Source organism: Coregonus lavaretus (genome assembly GCF_964263955.1).
Source record: "Coregonus lavaretus genome assembly, chromosome: 12".
Lineage (NCBI taxonomy): Eukaryota > Metazoa > Chordata > Actinopteri > Salmoniformes > Salmonidae > Coregonus > Coregonus lavaretus.
Genome location: NC_139999.1, coordinates 305183 through 332884, shown reverse-complemented (window position 1 = coordinate 332884; position 27702 = coordinate 305183).

Sequence of the window (27702 nt, the reverse complement as noted above, 5' to 3'; positions counted from 1 at the left end):
GTTTTTGGATGCAAGTGTTGGTGCTAAACTGTGTGTTTTTGGATGCTAGCATGCTAGTTAGCTATGGTGTCATAGTTAGCTAGCTGAATAAAGTGGGTTGAGTCTATTCCTTTAAACATTGAACCGCTGTGGTTCACAACAATTCTGATTTCTAAAGGTGGAAGTTGGTAGAGTTTTTGTTCGGGTGGTTCAGTGAAACAATTATAGTTGTTAGAAGTAGAAGTTTTTGGTGAGGGAGGCCCTGCTCTCTACTGTCCCAGATGTTTAGTTCATTTCATTCTGATCTCCTCTGCATTATTGTAGCCATTTGCTACAGCCTGTCAACTATGCCTCTGCCTATCCCTGTTCTCTCCTCTCTGCACAGGCTACACAAACGCCTCACACCGCGCGGCTGCTGCCTCTCTAACCTGGTGGTCCCTGCACGCACCCCACACCTGGAGTTCCAGGTCTCAGGCAGCCTCTGGAACTGCCGTTCTGCTGCCAACAAAGCTGACTTCATCCCAGCCTATGCTAATCTCCAGTCCCTCGACTTCCTGGCGCTGACGGAAACATGGATTACCACTGAAAACACTGCTACTCCTACTGCTCTCTCCTCGTCTGACCATGTGTTCTCGCATACCCCGAGAGCATCTGGTCAGAGGGGTGGTGGCACAGGAATCCTCATCTCTCCCAAGTGGACATTCTCAATTTTTCCCCTAACCCATCTGTCTATCTCCTCATTTGAATTCCATGCTGTCACAGTCACTAGCCCATTTAAGCTTAATATCCTTGTCATCTATCGCCCTCCAGGTTCCCTTGGAGAGTTCATCAATGAGCTTGACGCCTTGATAAGTTCCTTTCCTGAGGATGGCTCACCCCTCACAGTTTTGGGGGATTTCAACCTCCCTATGTCCACATTTGACTCATTTCTCTCTGCCTCCTTCTTTCCACTTCTCTCCTCTTTTGACCTCACCCTCTCACCGTCCCCCCCTACTCACAAGGCAGGCAATACGCTTGACCTCATCTTTACTAGATGCTGCTCTTCTACTAATCTCACTGCAACTCCCCTCCATGTCTCCGACCACTACTTTGTTTCCTTTTCTCTCTCGCTCTCCTCCCACACTACTCACTCTGCCCCTACACAGATGGTAATGCGCCGCCGCAACCTTCGCTCTCTCTCTCCCACTACTCTCTCCTCTTCCATCCTATCATCTCTTCCCTCTGCTCAATCCTTCTCCCTCCAATCTCCTGATTCTGCCTCCTCAACCCTCCTCTCCTCCCTTTCTGCATCCTTTGACTCTCTGTGTCCCCTATCCTCCCGGCCGGCTCGGTCCTCCCCTCCAGCTCCGTGGCTTGATGACTCATTGCGAGCTCACAGAACAGAGCTCCGGGCAGCGGAGCGGAAATGGAAGAAAACTAAACTCCCTGCCGACCTGGCATCTTTTCACTCCCTCCTCTCTACATTTTCTTCATCTGTTTCTGCTGCTAAGGCCACTTTCTACCACTCTAAATTCCAAGCATCTGCCTCTAACCCTAGGAAGCTCTTTGCCACATTTTCCTCCCTCCTGAATCCTCCCCCCCCCCGCCCCCCCCTCCTCTCTCTCTGTGGATGACTTCGTCAACCACTTTGAAAAGAAGGTTGACGACATTCGATCCTCGTTTGTTAAGTCTAATGACACTGCTGGTCCTACTCACACTGCCCTACCCTATGCTTTGACTTCTTTCTCCCCTCTCTCTCCAGATAAAATCCTGCGACTTGTGACTGCAGGCCGCCCAACAACCTGCCCGCTTGACCCCATCCCCTCCTCTCTTCTCCAGACCATCTCCGGTGACCTTCTCCCCTACCTCACCTCGCTGATCAACTCATCCTTGACCGCTGGCCATGTCCCTTCCGTCTTCAAGAGAGCGAGAGTTGCTCCCCTTCTCAAGAAACCAACACTCGATCCCACTGATGTCAACAACTACAGACCAGTATCCCTTCTTTCTTTTCTTTCCAAAACTATTGAGCGTGCCGTCTTTAGCCAACTCTCTTGCTATCTCTCTCAGAATGACCTTCTTGATCCAAACCAGTCAGGTTTCAGGACTGGTCATTCAACTGAGACTGCTCTTCTCTGTGTCACGGAGGCTCTCCGCACTGCTAAAGCTAACTCTCTCTCCTCTGCTCTTGTCCTTCTAGACCTGTCTGCTGCCTTTGATACTGTGAACCATCAGATCCTCCTCTCCACCCTCTCCGAGCTGGGCATCTCCGGCGCGGCTCACTCCTGGATTGCGTCCTACCTGACCGGTCGCTCCTACCAAGTGGCGTGGCGAGAAGCTGTCTCCGCACCACGTGCTCTCACCACTGGTGTCCCCCAGGGCTCAGTTCTAGGCCCTCTCCTTTTCTCCCTATACACCAAGTCACTTGGCTCTGTCATATCCTCACATGGCCTCTCCTATCATTGCTACGCTGACGATACACAACTAATCTTCTCCTTTCCCCCTTCTGATAACCAGGTGGCGAATCGCATCTCTGCATGTCTGGCAGACATATCAGTATGGATGACGGATCACCACCTCAAGCTGAACCCTGGCAAGACGGAGCTGCTCTTCCTCCCGGGGAAGGACTGCCCGTTCCATGATCTCGCCATCACGGTTGACAACTCCGCTGTGTCCTCCTCCCAGAGTGCGAAGAGCCTAGGCGTGACCCTGGACAACACCCTGTCGTTCTCCGCCAACATCAAGGCGGTGACCCGCTCCTGCAGGTTCATGCTCTACAACATTCGGAGAGTACGACCCTGCCTTACACAGGAAGCGGCACAGGTCCTAATCCAGGCACTTGTCATCTCCCGTCTGGACTACTGCAACTCGCTGTTGGCTGGCCTCCCTGCCTGTGCCATTAAACCCCTACAACTCATCCAGAATGCCGCAGCCCGTCTGGTGTTCAACCTTCCCAAGTTCTCTCACGTCACCCCCCTCCTCCGCACACTCCACTGGCTTCCAGTTGAAGCTCGCATCCGCTACAAGACCATGGTGCTTGCCTATGGAGCAGTGAGGGGAACGGCACCTCTGTACCTTCGGGCTCTGATCAGTCCCTACACCCAAACGAGGGCATTGCGTTCATCCACCTCTGGCCTGCTGGCTCCCCTTCCTCTGCGGAAGCATAGTTCCCGCTCAGCCCAGTCAAAACTGTTCGCTGCTCTGGCACCCCAATGGTGGAACAAGCTCCCTCACGACGCCAGGACAGCAGAGTCACTCACCACCTTCCGGAGACATTTGAAACCCCACCTCTTTAAGGAATACCTGGGATAGGATAAAGTAATCCTTCTACCCCCCCCCCCCAAAAAAAATTGTAAAGTGGTTATCCCACTGGCTATAGGGTGAACGCACCAATTGGTGAGTCGCTCTGGATAAGAGCGTCTGCTAAATGACGTAAATGTGCCCTTGAGCAAGGCACTTAACCCTAATTGCTCCTGTAAGTCGCTCTGGATAAGAGCGTCTGCTAAATGAATAAAATGTAAAAATGTAAATGTACCATCCACCATCCACCATCTACCACCATCCACCATCCACCACCATCCACCATCTACCATCTACCATCTACCATCTACCATCCACCATCCACCATCCACCATCTACCACCATCCGCCATCCACCATCCACCATCTACCACCCACCATCTACCATCCACCATCCACCATCCACCACCATCCGCCATCCACCATCCACCATCCACCATCTACCGCCATCCGCCATCCACCATCCACCATCTACCATCTACCATCTACCATCCACCATCAACCATCCACCATCCGCCATCCGCCATCCACCATCCACCATCTACCATCCACCATCCACCATCTACCACCATCCACCATCCACCATCCACCATCTACCACCATCCACCATCTACCACCATCCACCATCTACCATCCACCATCCACCATCATCCACCATCCACCATCCACCATCTACCACCATCCACCATCCACCATCCACCATCTACCACCATCAACCATCTACCACCATCCACCATCTACCATCTACCATCTACCATCCACCATCTACCACCATCTACCACCATCTACCATCCACCATCCGCCATCTACCATCTCCCATCCACCATCCACCATCTACCATCCACCATCCACCATCCACCATCTACCACCATCCACCATCCACCATCCACCATCAACCATCTACCACCATCCACCATCCACCATCTACCATCCACCATCTACCATCTACCATCCACCATCTACCACCATCTACCATCCACCATCCGCCATCCGCCATCTCCCATCCACCATCCACCATCTACCATCCACCATCCACCATCCACCATCTACCATCCACCATCTACCACCATCTACCATCTACCATCTACCATCCACCATCCACCATCCACCATCTACCATCCACCACCATCTACCATCCACCATCCACCATCCACCATCTACCACCATCCACCATCTACCATCCACCATCCACCATCCACCATCCACCATCTACCACCATCCGCCATCCACCATCCACCATCCACCATCTACCATCCACCATCCACCATCTACCATCTACCACCAACCATCCACCATCCACCATCTACCACCATCTACCATCCACCATCCACCATCCACCATCCACCATCTACCATCCACCATCTACCATCCACCATCCACCATCTACCACCATCCACCATCCACCATCTACCATCCACCATCCACCATCCACCATGGTCGAGCGGGCAGGCTGTCGGGCGGTGGACCTAATTGCAGGATTTCATCTGGAGAGAGAGGGGAGAAAGAGGTCAAGGCGTAGGTTAGGAGGAAAGGGAGACAGAAATGGAAACAAAGTAGTGATCAGAGACCTGGAGGGGGGTTGCAGTCTCTCAGACCATCACCTCTCAGGGAGATAACATCTCAACTGTCCAGGTCACCAGAGAGGATCATTGTAGTGTCATCTCTCAGACTCTCACCGCTCAGGGAGATAACATCTCAACTATTAGCCACTAGCCCATGACCAGCGATGTAGCGGTAAAAAAAAACGTGCGGGTAAACTCTGATCGCCGGTCGGGGTGAAAACAGTAACACTCCCTATACTTTCAAGGTAAACTGTCGGTCAATATAAAAAAGGACTGAGTTTACCCTCCACTACACCACTGCCAATTACACACAAAGCATCTGAGCCATTATAACACAAAGGGTGATGGAGAGGAAAGGAGGACCATCTTCCCCTTTCTCATCCTCGTGAGTCCTGCTCTGTGGTCAGAATAACCCTGCTCTGTGGTCAGAATAACCCTGCTCTGTGGTCAGAATAACCCTGCTCTGTGGTCAGAATAACCCTGCTCTGTGGTCAGAATAACCCTGCTCTGTGGTCAGAATAACCCTGCTCTGTGGTCAGAATAACCCTGCTCTGTGGTCAGAATAACCCTGCTCTGTGGTCAGAATAACCCTGCTCTGTGGTCAGAATAACCCTGCTCTGTGGTCAGAATAACCCTGCTCTGTGGTCAAAATAACCCTGCTCTGTGGTCAGAATAACCCTGCTCTGTGTTGCATCAAAAGCAGAGTCCTTATGAGAGATGCATTCATCTCCATAACACAGACTGGTAGGATCTGTCCCAAATAGCACCCTATTCCCTATTGGCCCTGGTCAACAGTAGTGCTGTAGTGGAGTAGGAGCCAGCGGCTACCTGACATGATTACCACGAGGCCTACGTTTCCTCTGTCTGTGTGTGTCTGTCTGTCTGTGTCTGTGTGTGTGTCTGTGTGTGTGTCTGTGTGTGTCTGTATGTGTGTGTGTCTGTGTGTGTCTGTGTGTGTGTCTGTGTGTGTCTGTGTCTGTCTGTGTGTGTGTGTGTGTGTGTCTGTGTGTGTCTGTGTGTGTCTGTATGTGTGTGTCTGTGTGTGTGTTTGTGTGTGTCTCTGTGTGTCTGTCTGTCTGTGTGTGTGTGTCTGTCTGTGTGTGTCTGTATGTGTGTGTCTGTGTGTGTGTGTGTGTGTGTCTGTGTGTGTGTGTCTGTCTGTGTGTGTGTGTCTGTCTGTGTGTGTCTGTGTGTGTCTGTCTGTGTGTGTGTCTGTGTGTGTGTGTGTGTCTGTGTGTGTCTGTCTGTGTGTGTGTGTGTCTGTGTGTGTCTGTGTGTGTGTGTGTGTGTGTCTGTGTGTGTGTGTCTGTGTGTGAGTGTGTGTGTGTGTGTCTGTGTGTGTGTGAGTTTGTGTGTCTGTGTGAGTGTGTGTCTGTGTGTGTGTCTGTGTGTGTGTCTGTGTGTGTGTGTGTGAGTGTGTTTGTCTGTGTGTGTTTGTGTGTGTATGTGTGTGTGTGTGTGTCTGTGTGTGTGTGTGTGTCTGTGAGTTTGTGTGTCTGTGTGAGTGTGTGTCTGTGTGTGTGTCTGTGTGTGTGTGTGTGAGTGTGTTTGTGTGTGTGAGTGTGTATGTGTGTGTGTGTGTGTGTGTGTGTGTGTGTGTGTGTGTGTGTGTGTGTGTGTGTGTGTCTGTGTGTGTGTGTTTGTGTGTGTCATTGTCCTCTCAGTAAGCCACATAAAGGCTCTGCCATCAGGCTGTGATCGCTCCACTCCTCCACCTGATTGGCTGTTATCTAAATGAATCAATGGTCTCTACCAAGCCCTGAACCCTGAAAACTGGAGGTCATACATCATACAATGTGATTTTCTGGATTTTTGTTTTAGATTCCGTCTCTCACAGTTGAAGTGTACCTATGATAAAAATTACAGACCTCTACATGCTTTGTAAGTAGGAAAGCCTGCAAAATCGGCAGTGTATCAAATACTTGTTCTCCCCACTGTATCTATAACGGTTATAGTCTGATATACGTTTAATCCATAAAAATATATCGATAAAAAAATCTATAAATGTAATAGTCTACAGAATTTTTGTCGATAAATACAGTACATTTACATTTTAGTCATTTAGCAGACGCTCTTATCCAGAGCGACTTACAGTTAGTGAGTGCATACAAAAAAATCATACTGGCCCCCCGTGGGAATCGAACCCACAACCCTGGCGTTGCAAGCGCCATGCTCTACCAATTTATACACGGGGCCATGTATAAAGGTAACAATCTATGTTTATTCCAATAATCTCTGTTTATTTTAGAGTTCGATTGAGCAGAAATTATCCTTTTGTCCCTGAGTCTAAGACACTTGTTGATGCTTGGCGTGGCATACAATTTCCCTTAAATACTCCAATAAACATTGGGCTTAAACTGGACAACAACTGGACAACAAAACCTCCCATCCTACAACATGTAAACAGAGTAACTGTCCTTGGGAGACTCCCAGCTCCAGCTGAACACAATTATACACTTCACATATACCTCCTCTTGAACTAGCTAAATCAGATCTATTGAAACAATACAGATATGTAGTGTTTATTTAATGTAGTCATTATTTGAATTCATATTAATAAAGTCAGTTAATCTTTACTTTGGTTCATAAAAAAAAAAAGTTGATTGAAATTTACTTACATTTTCCTAAATAAATAAACAACACATTTCAATGATGTCCTATGAAATTAATACACATAATTAATTATATAGCAAACTTAAGTTCTTGCAATTTTATGACCCTGTAAAAAAAGAAAAATACATATTTCAACCAATTTTCATATTATTTTGTTTCAAAAGATGTAAAGATTATTTAGAGAGATTCTCCCAACTTTACGTTGAGCCCTAAAAACCACTGGTGACTTGTTTCCTCCTGAAGGTGCAACACTGGAAATAGCGATGAACCAACAGAACAGATGGTTGTGTCTGTGTGTTTTCCAGCTTCAATATGTAGCTGGTCTCAGGATGCCTCCCAAATGGTGTTTACGTCCTAAAAGCTTGTTTCCTTTACAGTGTGAAACTGTTCTCTATCTTTTAGTCGAAGTCACCAGGAATTTATATCCCTTGTGTTGTTCCTGGCTCCCTTTATTAGAATGAAAAATTAGAAAAGCTTTTCAAGACAGAATCAATGTGGATCAATAAGGAATGACATATTTTGTCCATCTTTAGACGTCACCAAAAATGTGAAAATGTGTCATCTACGATTTGTAATTCTTACAGTGTCACGTATTGTTGCCGTCTTTGGATTTCCTGTTCTTTCTGATCCTTTGTTCAATTATTATTATGGCGACATGTAGTTGCATCATTGGTCCAGTTCTAAGAGTGAATTATAGAAATATCTTTAGCATCAGTCAGTTAGCGGGCTGATGAAAGCTTGGCTGCTTTCTGTTAAGCAGCTGTCTCAGTGTCCTAACTGTGTCCAGCCCAGCTGCTTTCTACTGAACTTGAACTGAAAATAGCTCATATCAATATATGTAGCCTTAGAAATAAAGTTCATGAAATCAATAACTTCCTAACATCAGATAACATTCACATATTAGCCATTTTTGAGACTCACTTAGATAATTCATTTGATGATACAGCAGTAGCAAGACAAGAATACTAAATCTATAGAAGAGACAGAAATGCTTATGGGGGAGGTGTTGCTGTATATATTCAGAGCCATATCCCTATAATGCTTAGAGAATATCTTATGTCAAGTGTTATGGAAGTGTTGTGATTGCAGGTTCACCTGCCACATCTAAAGCCTTTTCTTTTGGGGTGCTGCTATAGGCCACCAAGTGCTAACAGTCAGTATCTAAATAATATGTGTGAAATGCTTGATAGTGTATGTGATGTAAACAGAGAGGTCTACTTTCTTGGGGACCTGAATATTGACTGGTTTTCATCAAGCTGTCCGCTCAAGAGGAAGCTTCTCACTGTAACCAGTTCCTGTAATCTGGTTCAGGTTATTAATCAACCTACCAGGGTGTTTACAAACACTACAGGAGCAATATCATCCACATGTATTGATCACATTTTTACCAATACTGTAGAACTTTGTTCTAAGCTGTATCCGTACCCATTGGATGCAGTGATCACAATATAGTGGCTATATCCAGGAAAGACAAAGTTCCAAAAGCTGGGCCTAAAATAGTGTATAAGAGATCATACAAAAGATTTTGCTGTGACTCTTATGTGGATGATGTAAAAAAAATGTTGTTGGTCTGATGTGATTAATAAGGAGTATCCAGACGCTGCAATTGATGAATTTATGAAATTGCTTCTTCCAATTATTGATAAACATGCACCTGTTAAGAAACTGACTGTTAGAACTGTTAAGGCTCCATGGATTGATGAGGAATTGAAAAACTGTCTGGTTGAAAGAGACGGGGCAAAAGGAGTGGCTAATATGTCTGGCTGCACATCTGACTGGCTGACTTACTGCAAATTGAGAAATTATGTGACTAAACTCAACAAAAAGAATAAGAAACTGTATTATGAAACCAAGATCAATGATATAAAGAATGATGGAAAAAAACTTGAGTACTTTAAATGAAATTATGGGCAGAAAGACAAATTCAACTCCATCTTTCATCAAATCAGATGGCTTATTCATCACAAAACCATTTGATGTTGCCAATTATTTGAATGATTACTTCATTGGCAAAGTGGGCAACCTTAGGCAGGAAATGCCAACGGTGAACAGTGAGCCATCTTATTCATGCATCAAAAAACAAATAATGAAAGAAAAGCATTGCATGTTTGAATTTTGTAAAGTTAGTGTGGGAGAGGTGGAAAGATTATTGTTATCGATCAATAATGACAAACCTCCTGGCATTGACAACTTAGATGGAAAGCTACTGAGGATGGTAGCTGACCCTATAGCCACTCCTATCTGTCATATCTTTAATCAGAGCCTAGAGGAAAGTCTTTGTCCTCAGGCCTGGAGGGAAGCCAAAGTAATTCCGCTACCCAAGAATGGTAAAGCAGCCTTTACTGGTTCTAACAGCAGACCTATCAGCTTGCTGCCAGCTCTTAGCAAACTGGTGGAAAAAATAGTGTTTGACAAAATACAATGCTATTTCTCTGTAAACAAATGAACAACAGACTTTCAGCATGCTTATAGAGAAGGGCACTCAACATGTACTGCACTGACACAAATGACTGATGATTGGTTGAAAGAAATTGATAATAAGAATATTGTGGGAGCTGTACTGTTAGATTTCAGTGCAGCCTTTGATATTATTGACCATAACCTGTTGTTGAAAAAACTTTTTGTGTTATGGCTTTTCAACCTCTGCCATATCGTGGATTCAGAGCTATTTATCTAATAGAACTCAGAATTTTCTTTAATGGAAGCTTCTCTAATGTCAAACATGTAAAGTGTGGTGTACCACAGGGCAGCTCTCTAGGTCCTCTACTCTTTTCTATTTTTACCAATGACCTGCCACTGGTATTAAACAAAGCATGTGTGTCCATGTATGTTGATGATTAGACCATATACACATCAGCAACTACAGCTAGTGAAGTCACTGAAATCCTAAACAAAGAGTTGCAGTCTGTTTTGGAATGGGTGGCCACTTATAAACTGGTCCTGGACGTCTCTAAAACTAAGAGCATTGTATTTGGTACAAATCATTCCCTAAGTTCTAGACCTCAGCTGAATCTGTTAATGAATGGTGTGACTGTAGAACAAGTTGAGGAGACTAAATTACTTGGCGTTACCTTAGATTGTAAACTATCATGGTCAAATGGGGAGAGGTCTGTCCGTAACTTGCAGCACTGACACCACACTCCAAAAAGGAAGTTCTGCTGGCTCTAGTTTTGTCTAATCTTGATTATTGTCCAGTCGTGTGGTCCAGTGCTGCAATGAAATACCTAGTTCAGCTGCAGCTGGCCCAAAACATAGCGACGTGTCTTGCTATTCATTGTAATTGGAGGGCTGATATAAATACTATGCATGCCAGTCTCTCTTGGCTAAGAGTTGAGGAGATACTGACTGCATCAAATGGAAGAAACAAAAAAGAACTGTAAATCTCCCTCGGCCTGGGGCTCCATGCAAGATCTCACCTCGTGGAGTTGTAATGATCATGAGAACGGTGAGGAATCAGCCCAGAACTACACGGGAGGATCTTGTCAATGATCTCAAGGCAGCTGGGACCATAGTCACCAAGAAAACAATTGGTAACACACTACGCCGTGAAGGACTGAAATCCTGCAGCGCCCGCAAGGTCCACCTGCTCAATAAAGCACATATACAGGGCCGTCTGAAGTTTGCCAATGAACATCTGAATGATTCAGAGGAGAACTGGGTGAAAGTGTTGTGGTCAGATGAGACCAAAATCGAGCTCTTTGGCATCAACTCAACTCGCCGTGTTTGGAGGAGGAGGAATGCTGCCTATGACCCCAAGAACACCATCCCCACCGTCAAACATGGAGGTGGAAACATTATGCTTTGGGGGTGTTTTTCTGCTAAGGGGACAGGACAACTTCACCGCATCAAAGGGACGATGGACGGGGCCATGTACCGTCAAATCTTGGGTGAGAACCTCCTTCCCTCAGCCAGGGCACTGAAAATGGGTCGTGGATGGGTATTCCAGCATGACAATGACCCAAAACACACGGCCAAGGCAACAAAGGAGTGGCTCAAGAAGAAGTACATTAAGGTCCTGGAGTGGCCTAGCCAGTCTCCAGACCTTAATCCCATAGGAAATCTGTGGAGGGAGCTGAAGGTTCAAGTTGCTAAACGTCAGCCTCACAACCTTAATGACTTGGAGAAGATCTGCAAAGAGGAGTGGAACAAAATCCCTCCTGAGATGTGTGCAAACCTGGTGGCCAACTACAAGAAACGTCTGACCTCTGTGATTGCCAACAAGGGTTTTGCCACCAAGTACTAAGTCATGTTTTGCAGAGGGGTCAAATACTTATTTCCCTCATTAAAATGCAAATCAATTGATAAAATGTTTGACATGCGTTTTTCTGGATGTTTTTGTTGTTATTCTGTCTCTCACTGTTCAAATAAACCTACCATTTAAAATATAGACTGATCATGTCTTTGTCAGTGGGCAAACGTACAAAATCAGCAGGGGATCAAATACTTTTTTCCCTCACTGTATGCCACCAGGGGTCTTTTCACAGTCTCCAAATCCAGAACAAATTCAAGAAAGCGTACAGTATTATATAGAGCCATTATTGCATGGAACTCCATTCCATCTCATATTGCTCAAATTAACAGCAAACCTGGTTTCAGAAAACAGATAAAGCAACACCTCACGGCACGACGCCTCTCCCCTATTTGACCTAGATAGTTTGTGTGTCTGTAGCTCAATTGGTAGAGCATGGCGCTTGTAACGCCAGGGTAGTGGGTTCGATCCCCGGGACAACCCAATCCGTAAAAATGTATGCACACATGACTGTAAGTCGCTTTGGATAAAAGCGTCTGCTAAATGGCTTATTATTATATTATGTATTGATATGTAGGCTACGTGTGCCTTTATAAAAACAATTATGTAGTTCTGTCCTTGAGCTGTTCTTGTCTGTTAATGTTCTGTATTATGTCATGTTTCATGTTTTGTGTGGACCCCAGGAAGAGAAGCTGCTGCTTTTGAAACAGCTAATGGGGATCCTAATACAATACCAAATACCAAAATACCAACTCTGAAACTCTCTGCATCTGTGTTTGTTTGTAATAATGCAAAGTGGATGGCTACTCAGTGCTCATAAGCGTGCGTGTCTATTGTTTTATCATGTTAGAAAGGTAAACTGTGTTAGAAATATGTATTTATTTAACCTTTTTTAACTAGGCAAGTCAATTAATAAATATATATAATACATGTAGGAAAAAACATCATGACAAGAGAGAGAGAGAGACCACAACACTACATAAAGAGAGACACCACAACACTACATAAAGAGAGACACCACAACACTACATAAAGAGAGACACCACAACACTACATAAAGATAGACACCACAACACTACATAAAGAGAGACACCACAACACTACATAAAGAGAGACACCACAACACTACATAAAGAGAGACCACAACACTACATAAAGAGAGACACCACAACACTACATAAAGAGAGACGCCACAACACTACATAAAGAGAGACACCACAACACTACATAAAGAGAGACACCACAACACTACATAAAGAGAGACGCTACAACACTACATAAAGAGAGACACCACAACACTACATAAAGAGAGACACCACAACACTACATAAAGAGAGACCACAACACTACATAAAGAGAGACACCACAACACTATATGAAGAGAGACACCACAACACTACATAAAGAGAGACGCCACAACACTACATAAAGAGAGACACCACAACACTACATAAAGAGAGACACCACAACACTACATAAAGAGAGACACCACAATACTACATAAACAGAGACACCACAATACTACATAAAGAGAGACGCCACAACACTACATAAAGAGAGACACCACAACACTACATAAAGAGAGACACCACAACACTACATAAAGAGAGACACCACAACACTACATAAAGAGAGACACCACAACACTACATAAAGAGACACCACAACACTACATAAAGAGAGACCACAACACTACATAAAGAGAGACACCACAACACTACATAAAGAGAGGCACAACACTACATAAAGAGAGACACCACAACACTACATAAAGAGAGACAACACAATACTACATAAAGAGACACCACACAACACTACATAAAGAGACACCATAACACTACATAAAGAGAGACACCACAACACTACATAAAGAGAGACACCACAACACTACATAAAGAGAGACGCCACAACACTACATAAAGAGAGACACCACAACACTACATAAAGAGAGACGCCACAACACTACATAAAGAGAGAAGCCACAACACTACATAAAGAGAGACACCACAACACTACATAAAGAGAGACACCACAACACTACATAAAGAGAGACACCACAACACTACATAAAGAGAGACACCACAACACTACATAAAGAGAGACGCCACAACACTACATAAAGAGAGACGCCACAACACTACATAAAGAGAGACACCACAACACTACATAAAGAGAGACGCCACAACACTACATAAAGAGAGACGCCACAACACTACATAAAGAGAGACACCACAACACTACATAAAGAGAGACACCACAACACTACATAAAGAGAGACGCCACAACACTACATAAAGAGAGACACCACAACACTACATAAAGAGAGACACCACAACACTACATAAAGAGAGACACCACAACACTACATAAAGAGAGACACCACAACACTACATAAAGAGACACCACAACACTACATAAAGAGAGACCACAACACTACATAAAGAGAGACACCACAACACTACATAAAGAGAGGCACAACACTACATAAAGAGAGACACCACAACACTACATAAAGAGAGACAACACAATACTACATAAAGAGACACCACACAACACTACATAAAGAGACACCATAACTTTACATAAAGAGAGACACCACAACACTACATAAAGAGAGACACCACAACACTACATAAAGAGAGACGCCACAACACTACATAAAGAGAGACACCACAACACTACATAAAGAGAGACGCCACAACACTACATAAAGAGAGAAGCCACAACACTACATAAAGAGAGACGCCACAACACTACATAAAGAGAGAAGCCACAACACTACATAAAGAGAGACACCACAACACTACATAAAGAGAGACACCACAACACTACATAAAGAGAGACACCACAACACTACATAAAGAGAGACGCCACAACACTACATAAAGAGAGATGCCACAACACTACATAAAGAGAGACGCCACAACACTACATAAAGAGAGACACCACAACACTACATAAAGAGAGACCACAACACTACATAAAGAGAGACGCCACAACACTACATAAAGAGAGACACCACAACACTACATAAAGAGAGACACCACAACACTACATAAAGAGAGACGCCACAACACTACATAAAGAGAGACACCACAACACTACAGAAAGAGAGACCACAACACTACATAAAGAGAGACACCACAACACTACATAAAGAGAGACGCCACAACACTACATAAAGAGAGACACCACAACACTACATAAAGAGAGACACCACAACACTACATAAAGAGAGACAACACTACATAAAGAGTGACACCACAACACTACATAAAGAGAGACACCACAACACTACATAAAGAGAGACACCACAACACTACATAAAGAGAGACGCCACAACACTACATAAAGAGAGACGCCACAACACTACATAAAGAGAGACACCACAACACTACATAAAGAGAGACACCACAACACTACATAAAGAGAGACGCCACAACACTACATAAAGAGAGACACCACAACACTACATAAAGAGAGACACCACAACACTACATAAAGAGAGACACCACAACACTACATAAAGAGAGACACCACAACACTACATAAAGAGACACCACAACACTACATAAAGAGAGACCACAACACTACATAAAGAGAGACACCACAACACTACATAAAGAGAGGCACAACACTACATAAAGAGAGACACCACAACACTACATAAAGAGAGACAACACAATACTACATAAAGAGACACCACACAACACTACATAAAGAGACACCATAACTTTACATAAAGAGAGACACCACAACACTACATAAAGAGAGACACCACAACACTACATAAAGAGAGACGCCACAACACTACATAAAGAGAGACACCACAACACTACATAAAGAGAGACGCCACAACACTACATAAAGAGAGAAGCCACAACACTACATAAAGAGAGACACCACAACACTACATAAAGAGAGACACCACAACACTACATAAAGAGAGACACCACAACACTACATAAAGAGAGACACCACAACACTACATAAAGAGAGATGCCACAACACTACATAAAGAGAGACGCCACAACACTACATAAAGAGAGACACCACAACACTACATAAAGAGAGACCACAACACTACATAAAGAGAGACGCCACAACACTACATAAAGAGAGACACCACAACACTACATAAAGAGAGACACCACAACACTACATAAAGAGAGACGCCACAACACTACATAAAGAGAGACACCACAACACTACAGAAAGAGAGACCACAACACTACATAAAGAGAGACACCACAACACTACATAAAGAGAGACGCCACAACACTACATAAAGAGAGACACCACAACACTACATAAAGAGAGACACCACAACACTACATAAAGAGAGACAACACTACATAAAGAGTGACACCACAACACTACATAAAGAGAGACACCACAACACTACATAAAGAGACACCACAACACTACATAAAGAGAGACACCACAACACTACATAAAGAGAGACACCACAACACTACATAAAGAGTGACACCACAACACTACATAAAGAGAGACACCACAACACTACATAAAGAGACACCACAACACTACATAAAGAGAGACACCACAACACTACATAAAGAGAGACACCACAACACTACATAAAGAGTGACACCAGAACACTACATAAAGAGCTACATAAGAAAACAACACAACAGGGTAGCAACACAAGATAAAGTATAAAATACATTTTGATTTGTTTAACACTTTTTTGGTTACTACATGATTCCATATGTGTTATTTCAAAGTTTTGATGTCTTCACTATTATTCTACAATGTAGAAAATAGTAAAAATAAAGAAAAACTCTTGAATATGTAAGTGTGTCCAAACGTTTTACTGATAGTGTATATATATATATATATACACAGACACACATATATACAAATTGTCCAAAAAAGGAAATACTCAAATATATATATATTTTCACAACTATTTTTTAGATAAATCGATTTATATTTGAATATACCTGTAAATATGAACTTCTTAGCTTCTCATCTATACTGATAAATGTGTGTGTGTGTGCATGTGATTGTGCCGTGTGTGGATGTATGTGTAGTGAGTAATATACCCAGGCTACTGAGGGTTCAACGGGCTCTAATTTGGGACTCCCTCTGCTGTCATGACAGGCCTCTCCTTGATGGGTGGCCTCACCATCTGCTGTCATGACAGGCCTCTCCTTGATGGGTGGCCTCACCATCTGCTGTCATGACAGGCCTCTCCTTGATGGGTGGCCTCACCATCTGCTGTCATGACATGCCTCTCCTTGATGGGTGGCCTCACCATCTGCTGTCATGACAGGCCTCTCCTTGATGGATGGGCTCACCATCTGCTGTCATGACAGGCCTCTCCTTGATGGGTGACATCACCATCTGCTGTCATGACAGGCCTCTCCTTGATGGGTGGCCTCACCATCTGCTGTCATGACAGGCCTCTCCTTGATGGGTGGCCTCACCATCTGCTGTCATGACAGGCCTCTCCTTGATGGGTGGCCTCACCATCTGCTGTCATGACAGGCCTCTCCTTGATGGGTGGCCTCACCATCTGCTGTCATGACAGGCCTCTCCTTGATGGGTGACCTCACCATCTGCTGTCATGACAGGCCTCTCCTTGATGGGTGGCCTCACCATCTGCTGTCATGACAGGCCTCTCCTTGATGGGTGGGCTCACCATCTGCTGTCATGACAGGCCTCTCCTTGATGGGTGGCCTCACCATCTGCTGTCATGACAGGCCTCTCCTTGATGGGTGGCCTCACCATCTGCTGTCATGACAGGCCTCTCCTTGATGGGTGGCCTCACCATCTGCTGTCATGACAGGCCTCTCCTTGATGTGTGGGCTCACCATCTGCTGTCATGACAGGCCTCTCCTTGATGGGTGGCCTCACCATCTGCTGTCATGACAGGCCTCTCCTTGATGGGTGGCCTCACCATCTGCTGTCATGACAGGCCTCTCCTTGATGGGTGGCCTCACCATCTGCTGTCATGACAGGCCTCTCCTTGATGGGTGGCCTCACCATCTGCTGTCATGACAGGCCTCTCCTTGATGTGTGGGCTCACCATCTGCTGTCATGACAGGCCTCTCCTTGATGGGTGGCCTCACCATCTGCTGTCATGACAGGCCTCTCCTTGATGGGTGTGAAAAATTAAGGATGAAGTCGTGTTTTCCAGTTGAGCTTCTCAGGCCTGTCAAAGGTTAAGGAAACATGCCACCATGAAAACACTAAAACACTGTCTCTGTGTTGGGGTACTACTCCAGAAACTAACATGCATTTTTCTCCAACACCATGAGAAGTGCTCCAGAACTTAACCTGTAGTTTCCTCCAACACCATGACAACTGCTCCAGAAACTAACCTGTAGTTTCCTCCAACACCATGACTACTGCTCCAGAAACTAACCTGTAGTTTCCTCAAACACCATGACTACTGCTCCAGAAACTAACCTGTAGTTTCCTCCAACACCATGAGAACTGCTCCAGAAATTAACCTGTAGTTTCCTCCAACACCATGACTACTGCTCCAGAAACGAATCTGTAGTTTCCTCCAACACCATGACTACTGCTCCAGAAACTAACCTGTAGTTTCCTCCAACACCATGACTACTGCTCCAGAAACGAACCTGTAGTTTCCTCCAACACCATGACTAACCTGTAGTTTCCTCCAACACCATGACTACTGCTCCAGAAACTAACCTGTAGTTTCCTCCAACACCATGACTACTGCTCCAGAAACTAACCTGTAGTTTCCTCCAACACCATGACTACTGCTCCAGAGACTAACCTGTAGTTTCCTCCAACACCATGACTACTACTCCAGAAACTAACCTGTAGTTTCCTATAACATCATAACTAACCTGTAGTTTCCTCCAACACCATGACTACTGCTCCAGAAACTAACCTGTAGTTTCCTCCAACACCATGACTACTGCTCCAGAAATTAACCTGTAGTTTCCTCCAACACCATGACTAACCTGTAGTTTCCTCCAACACCATGACTACTGCTCCAGAGACTAACCTGTAGATTCCTCCAACACCATGACTACTGCTCCAGAGACTAACCTGTAGTTTCCTCCAACACCATGACTAACCTGTAGTTTCCTCCAACACCATGACTACTGCTCCAGAAACTAACCTATAATTTCCTCCAACACCATGACTACTGCTCCAGAAACTAACCTGTAGTTTCCTCCAACACCATGACTACTGCTCCAGAAACGAACCTGTAGTTTCCTCCAACACCATGACTACTGCTCCAGAAACTAACCTGTAGTTTCCTCCAACACCATGACTACTGCTCCAGAAACTAACCTGTAGTTTCCTCCAACAACATGACTACTGCTCCAGAAACTAACCTGTAGTTTCCTCCAACACCATGACTACTGCTCCAGAGACTAACCTGTAGTTTCCTCCAACACCATGACTACTGCTCCAGAAACTAACCTGTAGTTTCCTCCAACACCATGACTACTGCTCCAGAAACTAACCTGTAGTTTCCTCCAACACCATGAGAACTGCTCCAGAAATTAACCTGTAGTTTCCTCCAACACCATGACTACTGCTCCAGAAACTAATCTGTAGTTTCCTCCAACACCATGACTAACCTGTAGTTTCCTCCAACACCATGACTACTGCTCCAGAAACTAACCTGTAGTTTCCTCCAACACCATGACTACTGCTCCAGAAACTAACCTGTAGTTTCCTCCAACACCATGACTACTGCTCCAGAGACTAACCTGTAGTTTCCTCCAACACCATGACTACTGCTCCAGAAACTAACCTGTAGTTTCCTCCAACAGCATGACAACTGCTCCAGAAACTAACCTGTAGTTTCCTCCAACACCATGACAACTGCTCCAGAAACTAACCTGTAGTTTCCTGCAACACCATGACTACTGCTCCAGAAACTAACCTGTAGTTATCTCCAACACCATGACTACTGCTCCAGAAACTAACCTGTAGTTTCCTCCAACAGCATGACAACTGCTCCAGAAACTAACCTGTAGTTTCCTCCAACACCATGACTAACCTGTAGTTTCCTCCAACACCATGACTACTGCTCCAGAAACTAACCTGTAGTTTCCTCCAACACCATGACTAACCTGTAGTTTCCTCCAACACCATGACAACTGCTCCAGAAACTAACCTGTAGTTTCCTCCAACACCATGACTAACCTTTATTTTCCTCCAACACCATGACTACTGCTCCAGAAACTAACCTGTAGTTTCCTCCAACACCATGACTAACCTGTAGTTTCCTCCAACACCATGACTACTGCTCCAGAAACTAACCTGTAGTTTCCTCCAACACCATGACTAACCTGTAGTTGTCCTCCAACACCATTCCTACTGCTCCAGAGACTAACCTGTAGTTTCCTCCAACACCATGACTACTGCTCCAGAAACTAACCTGTAGTTTCCTCCAACACCATGACTACTGCTCCAGAGACTAACCTGTAGTTTCCTCCAACACCATGACTACGGCTCCAGAAACTAACCTGTAGTTTCCTCCAACACCATGACTACTGCTCCAGAAACTAACCTGTAGTTTCCTCCAACACCATGACTAACCTGTAGTTTCCTCCAACACCATGACTACTGCTCCAGAAACTAACCTGTAGTTTTCTCCAACACCATGACTACTGCTCCAGAAACTAACCTGTAGTTTCCTCCAACACCATGACTAACCTGTAGTTTCCTCCAACACCATGACTACTGCTCCAGAAACTAACCTGTAGTTTCCTCCAACACCATGACTAACCTGTAGTTGTCCTCCAACACCATTCCTACTGCTCCAGAGACTAACCTGTAGTTTCCTCCAACACCATGACTACTGCTCCAGAAACTAACCTGTAGTTTCCTCCAACACCATGACTACTGCTCCAGAAACTAACCTGTAGTTTCCTCCAACACCATGACTACTGCTCCAGAGACTAACCTGTAGTTTCCTCCAACACCATGACTACTGCTCCAGAAACTAACCTGTAGTTTCCTCCAACACCATGACTAACCTGTAGTTTCCTCCAACACCATGACTACTGCTCCAGAAACTAACCTGTAGTTTTCTCCAACACCATGACTACTGCTCCAGAAACTAACCTGTAGTTTCCTCCAACACCATGACTACTGCTCCAGAAACTAACCTGTAGTTTCCTCCAACACCATGACTACTGCTCCAGAAACGAACCTGTAGTTTCCTCCAACACCATGACTACGGCTCCAGAGACTAACCTGTAGTTTCCTCCAACACCATGACTACTGCTCCAGAAACTAACCTGTAGTTTCCTCCAACAGCATGACAACTGCTCCAGAAACTAACCTGTAGTTTCCTCCAACACCATGACTACTGCTCCAGAAACTAACCTGTAGTTTCCTCCAACACCATGACTACTGCTCCAGAGACTAACCTGTAGTTTCCTCCAACACCATGACTACTGCTCCAGAAACTAACCTGTAGTTTCCTCCAACACCATGACTACTGCTCCAGAGACTAACCTGTAGTTTCCTCCAACACCATGACTACTGCTCCAGAGACTAACCTGTAGTTTCCTCCAACACCATGACTACTGCTCCAGAGACTAACCTGTAGTTTCCTCCAACACCATGACTACTGCTCCAGAGACTAACCTGTAGTTTCCTATAACATCATGACTAACCTGTAGTTTCCTCCAACACCATGACTACTGCTCCAGAGACTAACCTGTAGTTTCCTATAACATCATGACTAACCTGTAGTTTCCTCCAACACCATGACTAACCTGTAGTTTCCTCCAACACCATGAGAACTGCTCCAGAGACTAACCTGTAGTTTCCTCCAACACCATGACTACTGCTCCAGAGACTAACCTGTAGTTTCCTCCAACACCATGACTACTGCTCCAGAGACTAACCTGTAGTTTCCTCCAACACCATGACTTCTGCTCCAATGACTAACCTGTAGTTTCCTCCAACACCATGACTACTGCTCCAGAGACTAACCTGTAGTTTCCTCCAACACCATGACTACTGCTCCAGAGACTAACCTGTAGTTTCCTATAACATCATGACTAACCTGTAGTTTCCTCCAACACCATGACTACTGCTCCAGAAACTAACCTGTAGTTTCCTCCAACACCATGACTACTGCTCCAGAAATTAACCTGTAGTTTCCTCCAACACCATGACTAACCTGTAGTTTCCTCCAACACCATGACTACTGCTCCAGAGACTAACCTGTAGATTCCTCCAACACCATGACTACTGCTCCAGAGACTAACCTGTAGTTTCCTCCAACACCATGACTACTGCTCCAGAAACTAACCTGTAGTTTCCTATAACATCATGACTAACCTGTAGTTTCCTCCAACACCATGACTACTGCTCCAGAAACTAACCTGTAGTTTCCTCCAACACCATGACTACTGCTCCAGAAATTAACCTGTAGTTTCCTCCAACACCATGACTAACCTGTAGTTTCCTCCAACACCATGACTACTGCTCCAGAGACTAACCTGTAGTTTCCTCCAACACCATGACTACTGCTCCAGAAACTAACCTGTAGTTTCCTCCAACACCATGACAACTGCTCCAGAAACTAACCTGTAGTTTCCTCCAACACCATGACTACGGCTCCAGAAACTAACCTGTAGTTTCCTCCAACACCATGACTACTGCTCCAGAAACTAACCTGTAGTTTCCTCCAACACCATGACTACGGCTCCAGAGACTAACCTGTAGTTTCCTCCAACACCATGACTACTGCTCCAGAAACTAACCTGTAGTTTCCTCCAACACCATGACTACGGCTCCAGAGACTAACCTGTAATTTCCTCCAACACCATGACTAACCTGTAGTTTGCTATAGAGGGAATAGGGAAAATAGGGGGATGAGGGGAACAATCCCTGATCCTCTCTGCAGGAATAAAAGATTGAGTCTGAATGTTTTCATCACAAACAGAAACAGGCAGCTAAAAAGTGAAGTGACTGAATATGGGGGCCAACACCCTCATATAACCCTCTATATCACTCCTTAGCTGAATAAGTCTGTCTTGTTAACACCGACAGCCTTGAACCTGCAGAACGGAGGGAATAAAAGTTTGTGGAGGCCAGAGCCAAAATATTGAAACATTCCTTTAGCAACAGTAATGCGCACACACACACACACACACACACACACACACACACACACACACAGACACACACACACACACACACACACGGTGGCCACACAGAGACAAAGCTAACCTGACATTCCTGTGTAATTAAGCCATCTCTCTTACAGCACGTTCCTGTAGACGAAAGGGGACCAGCCAGGAACACCAGGGGGGGCAACAGAGCACTGCCATAGAAGGTGTCCCATTTGGAACCCTATTCCCTGGGCCAGGGCCCGTAGTGCACTACATATGGACCATAGGGATCTGGTCTAAAGTAGTGCACTACATAGGGAATAGGGTGCCATTCTCTGGTCTAAAGTAGTGCACTACATAGGGAATAGGGTGCCATTCTCTGGTCTAAAGTAGTGCACTACATAGGGAATAGGGTGCCATTCTCTGGTCTAAAGTAGTGCACTACATAGGGAATTGGGTGCCATTTGGGATACACCCACAGAGGCCTGCTGCTGGCCACTCACATCTGTAATCACTATTCAACACATAATGACCATGAATGCCGTTTAAATGTAACACTCAGCAGACGCAGTGTTCAGAGCAGTGATGGTTAAATTGTGATCCCACTTGGCCTTTCAAGAGACAGAAAAGACAAATGGACGCACATAATAGTAGTGTAAACAAACTACATGACTGAAATAAATCATCTTCTGGCGAATTAATGGTGATCATGAAATATGACTTAAGATAATGATGAGGATGCATTTAATGTTGCTATTTTACCCTAAAACCTCAAGGTGAACTTAAAAAAGTATGGAATTAAATTAGATAAATATTATACTGCAATGACAATAATGACACATCTTCAAAGAAGCACTGCAGGGTAAAGATAGATATAGAAGCAGGGTAAAGATAGATATAGAAGCACTGCAGGGTAAAGATAGATATAGAAGCACACTGCAGGGTAAAGATAGATATAGAAGCAGGGTAAAGATAGATATAGAAGCAGGGTAAAGATAGATATAGAAGCAGGGTAAAGATAGATATAGAAGCACACTGCAGGGTAAAGATAGATATAGAAGCAGGGTAAAGATAGATATAGAAGCAGGGTAAAGATAGATATAGAAGCAGTGTAAAGATAGATATAGAAGCACTGCAGGGTAAAGATAGATATAGAAGCACACTGCAGGGTAAAGATAGATATAGAAGCAGGGTAAAGATAGATATAGAAGCAGGGTAAAGATAGATATAGAAGCAGGGTAAAGATAGATATAGAAGCACACTGCAGGGTAAAGATAGATATAGAAGCAGGGTAAAGATAGATATAGAAGCAGGGTAAAGATAGATATAGAAGCACTGCAGGGTAAAGATAGATATAGAAGCACACTGCAGGGTAAAGATAGATATAGAAGCAGGGTAAAGATAGATATAGAAGCAGGGTAAAGATAGATATAGAAGCAGGGTAAAGATAGATATAGAAGCACACTGCAGGGTAAAGATAGATATAGAAGCAGGGTAAAGATAGATATAGAAGCACACTGCAGGGTAAAGATAGATATAGAAGCAGGGTAAAGATAGATATAGAGGCAGGGTAAAGATAGATATAGAAGCACTGCAGGGTATAGATAGATATAGAAGCAGGGTAAAGATAGATATAGAAGCACTGCTGGGTATAGATAGATATAGAAGCACACTGCAGGGTAAATAGAGATATAGAAGCAGGGTAAAGATAGATATAGAAGCAGGGTAAAGATAGATATAGAAGCAGGGTAAAGATAGATATAGAAGCACACAGAAGGGTAAAGATAGATATAGAAGCACACTGCAGGGTAAAGATAGATATAGAAGCACTGCAGGGTAAATATAGATATAAAAGCAGGGTAAAGATATATATAGAAGCAGGGTAAAGATAGATATAGAAGCAGGGTAAAGATAGATATAGAAGCAGGGTAAAGATAGATATAGAAGAACTGCAGGGTAAAGATAGATATAGAAGCAGGGTAAAGATAGATATAGAAGCAGGGTAAAGATAGATATAGAAGCAGGGTAAAGATAGATATAGAAGCAGGGTAAAGATAGATATAGAAGCAGGGTAAGATAGATATAGAAGCAGGGTAAGATAGATATAGAAGCACACTGCAGGGTAAAGATAGATATAGAAGCAGGGTAAAGATAGATATAGAAGCAGGGTAAAGATAGATATAGAAGCACACTGCAGGGTAAAGATAGATATAGAAGCACACTGCAGGGTAAAGATAGATATAGAAGCAGGGTAAAGATAGATATAGAAGCAGGGTAAAGATAGATATAGAAGCAGGGTAAAGATAGATATAGAAGCAGGGTAAAGATAGATATAGAAGCAGGGTAAGATAGATATAGAAGCACACTGCAGGGTAAAGATAGATATAGAAGCAGGGTAAAGATAGATATAGAAGCAGGGTAAAGATAGATATAGAAGCACTGCAGGGTAAATATAGATATAGAAGCACACTGCAGGGTAAAGATAGATATAGAATCAGGGTAAAGATAGATATAGAAGCAGGGTAAAGATAGATATAGAAGCAGGGTAAAGATAGATATAGAAGCAGGGTAAAGATAGATATAGAAGCAGGGTAAAGATAGATATAGAAGAACTGCAGGGTAAAGATAGATATAGAAGCAGGGTAAAGATAGATATAGAAGCAGGGTAAAGATAGATATAGAAGCAGGGTAAAGATAGATATAGAAGCAGGGTAAGATAGATATAGAAGCAAACTGCAGGGTAAAGATAGATATAGAAGCAGGGTAAAGATAGATATAGAAGCAGGGTAAAGATATATATAGAAGCAGGGTAAAGATAGATATAGAAGCAGGGTAAAGATAGATATAGAGGCACACTGCAGGGTAAAGATAGATATAGAAGCAGGGTAAAGATAGATATAGAAGCAGGGTAAAGATAGATATAGAAGCACTGCAGGGTAAAGATAGATATAGAAGCAGGGTAAAGATAGATATAGAAGCAGGGTAAAGATAGATATAGAAGCAGGGTAAAGATAGATATAGAAGCAGGGTAAAGATAGATATAGAAGCAGGGTAAAGATAGATATAGAAGCAGCGTAAAGATAGATATAGAAGCACTGCAGGGTAAAGATAGATATAGAAGCACACTGCAGGGTAAAGATAGATATAGAAGCACACTGCAGGGTAAAGATAGATATAGAAGCAGGGTAAAGATAGACATAGAGGCACTGCAGGGTAAAGATAGATATAGAAGCAGGGTAAAGATAGATATAGAGGCAGGGTAAAGATAGATATAGAAGCACACTGCAGGGTAAAGATAGATATAGAAGCAGGGTAAAGATAGATATAGAAGCAGGGTAAAGATAGATATAGAAGCAGGGTAAAGCTAGATATAGAAGCACACTGCAGGGTAAAGATAGATATAGAAGCAGGGTAAAGATAGATATAGAAGCACACTGCAGGGTAAAGATAGATATAGAAGCACTGCAGGGTAAAGATAGATATAGAAGCACACTGCAGGGTAAAGATAGATATAGAAGCAGGGTAAAGATAGATATAGAAGCAGGGTAAGATAGATATAGAAGCAGGGTAAAGATAGATATAGAAGCAGGGTGAAGATAGATATAGAAGCAGGGTAAAGATAGATATAGAAGCACACTGCAGGGTAAAGATAGATATAGAAGCACTGCAGGGTAAAGATAGATATAGAAGCACACTGCAGGGTAAAGATAGATATAGAAGCAGGGTAAAGATAGATATAGAAGCACACTGCAGGGTAAAGATAGATATAGAAGCACTGCAGGGTAAAGATAGATATAGAAGCAGGGTAAAGATAGATATAGAAGCAGGGTAAGATAGATATAGAAGCACACTGCAGGGTAAAGATAGATATAGAAGCAGGGTAAAGATAGATATAGAAGCAGGGTAAAGATAGATATAGAAGCAGGGTAAAGATAATTATAGAAGCAGGGTAAATATAGATATAGAAGCAGGGTAAAGATAGATATAGAAGCAGGGTAAAGATAGATATAGAAGCAGGGTAAAGATAGATATAGAAGCAGGGTAAAGATAGATATAGAAGCACACTGCAGGGTAAAGATAGATATAGAAGCAGGGTAAAGATAGATATAGAAGCACACTGCAGGGTAAAGATAGATATAGAAGCACTGCAGGGTAAAGATAGATATAGAAGCACACTGCAGGGTAAAGATAGATATAGAAGCAGGGTAAAGATAGATATAGAAGCAGGGTAAAGATAGATATAGAAGCAGGGTAAAGATAGATATAGAAGCACACTGCAGGGTAAAGATAGATATAGAAGCACACTGCAGGGTAAAGATAGATATAGAAGCACTGCAGGGTAAATATAGATATAGAAGCACACTGCAGGGTAAAGATAGATATAGAAGCAGGGTAAAGATAGATATAGAAGCAGGGTAAAGATAGATATAGAAGCAGGGTAAAGATAGATATAGAAGCACACTGCAGGGTAAAGATAGATATAGAAGCACACTGCAGGGTAAAGATAGATATAGAAGCAGGGTAAAGATAGATATAGAAGCAGGGTAAAGATAGATATAGAAGCAGGGTAAAGATAGATATAGAAGCACTGCAGGGTAAAGATAGATATAGAAGCAGGGTAAAGATAGATATAGAAGCAGGGTAAGATAGATATAGAAGCAGGGTAAAGATAGATATAGAAGCAGGGTAAGATAGATATAGAAGCAGGGTAAAGATAGATATAGAAGCACACTGCAGGGTAAAGATAGATATAGAAGCACACTGCAGGGTAAAGATAGATATAGAAGCAGGGTAAAGATAGATATAGAAGCAGGGTAAGATAGATATAGAAGCACTGCAGGGTAAAGATAGATATAGAAGCAGGGTAAAGATAGATATAGAAGCAGGGTAAGATAGATATAGAAGCACACTGCAGGGTAAAGATAGAT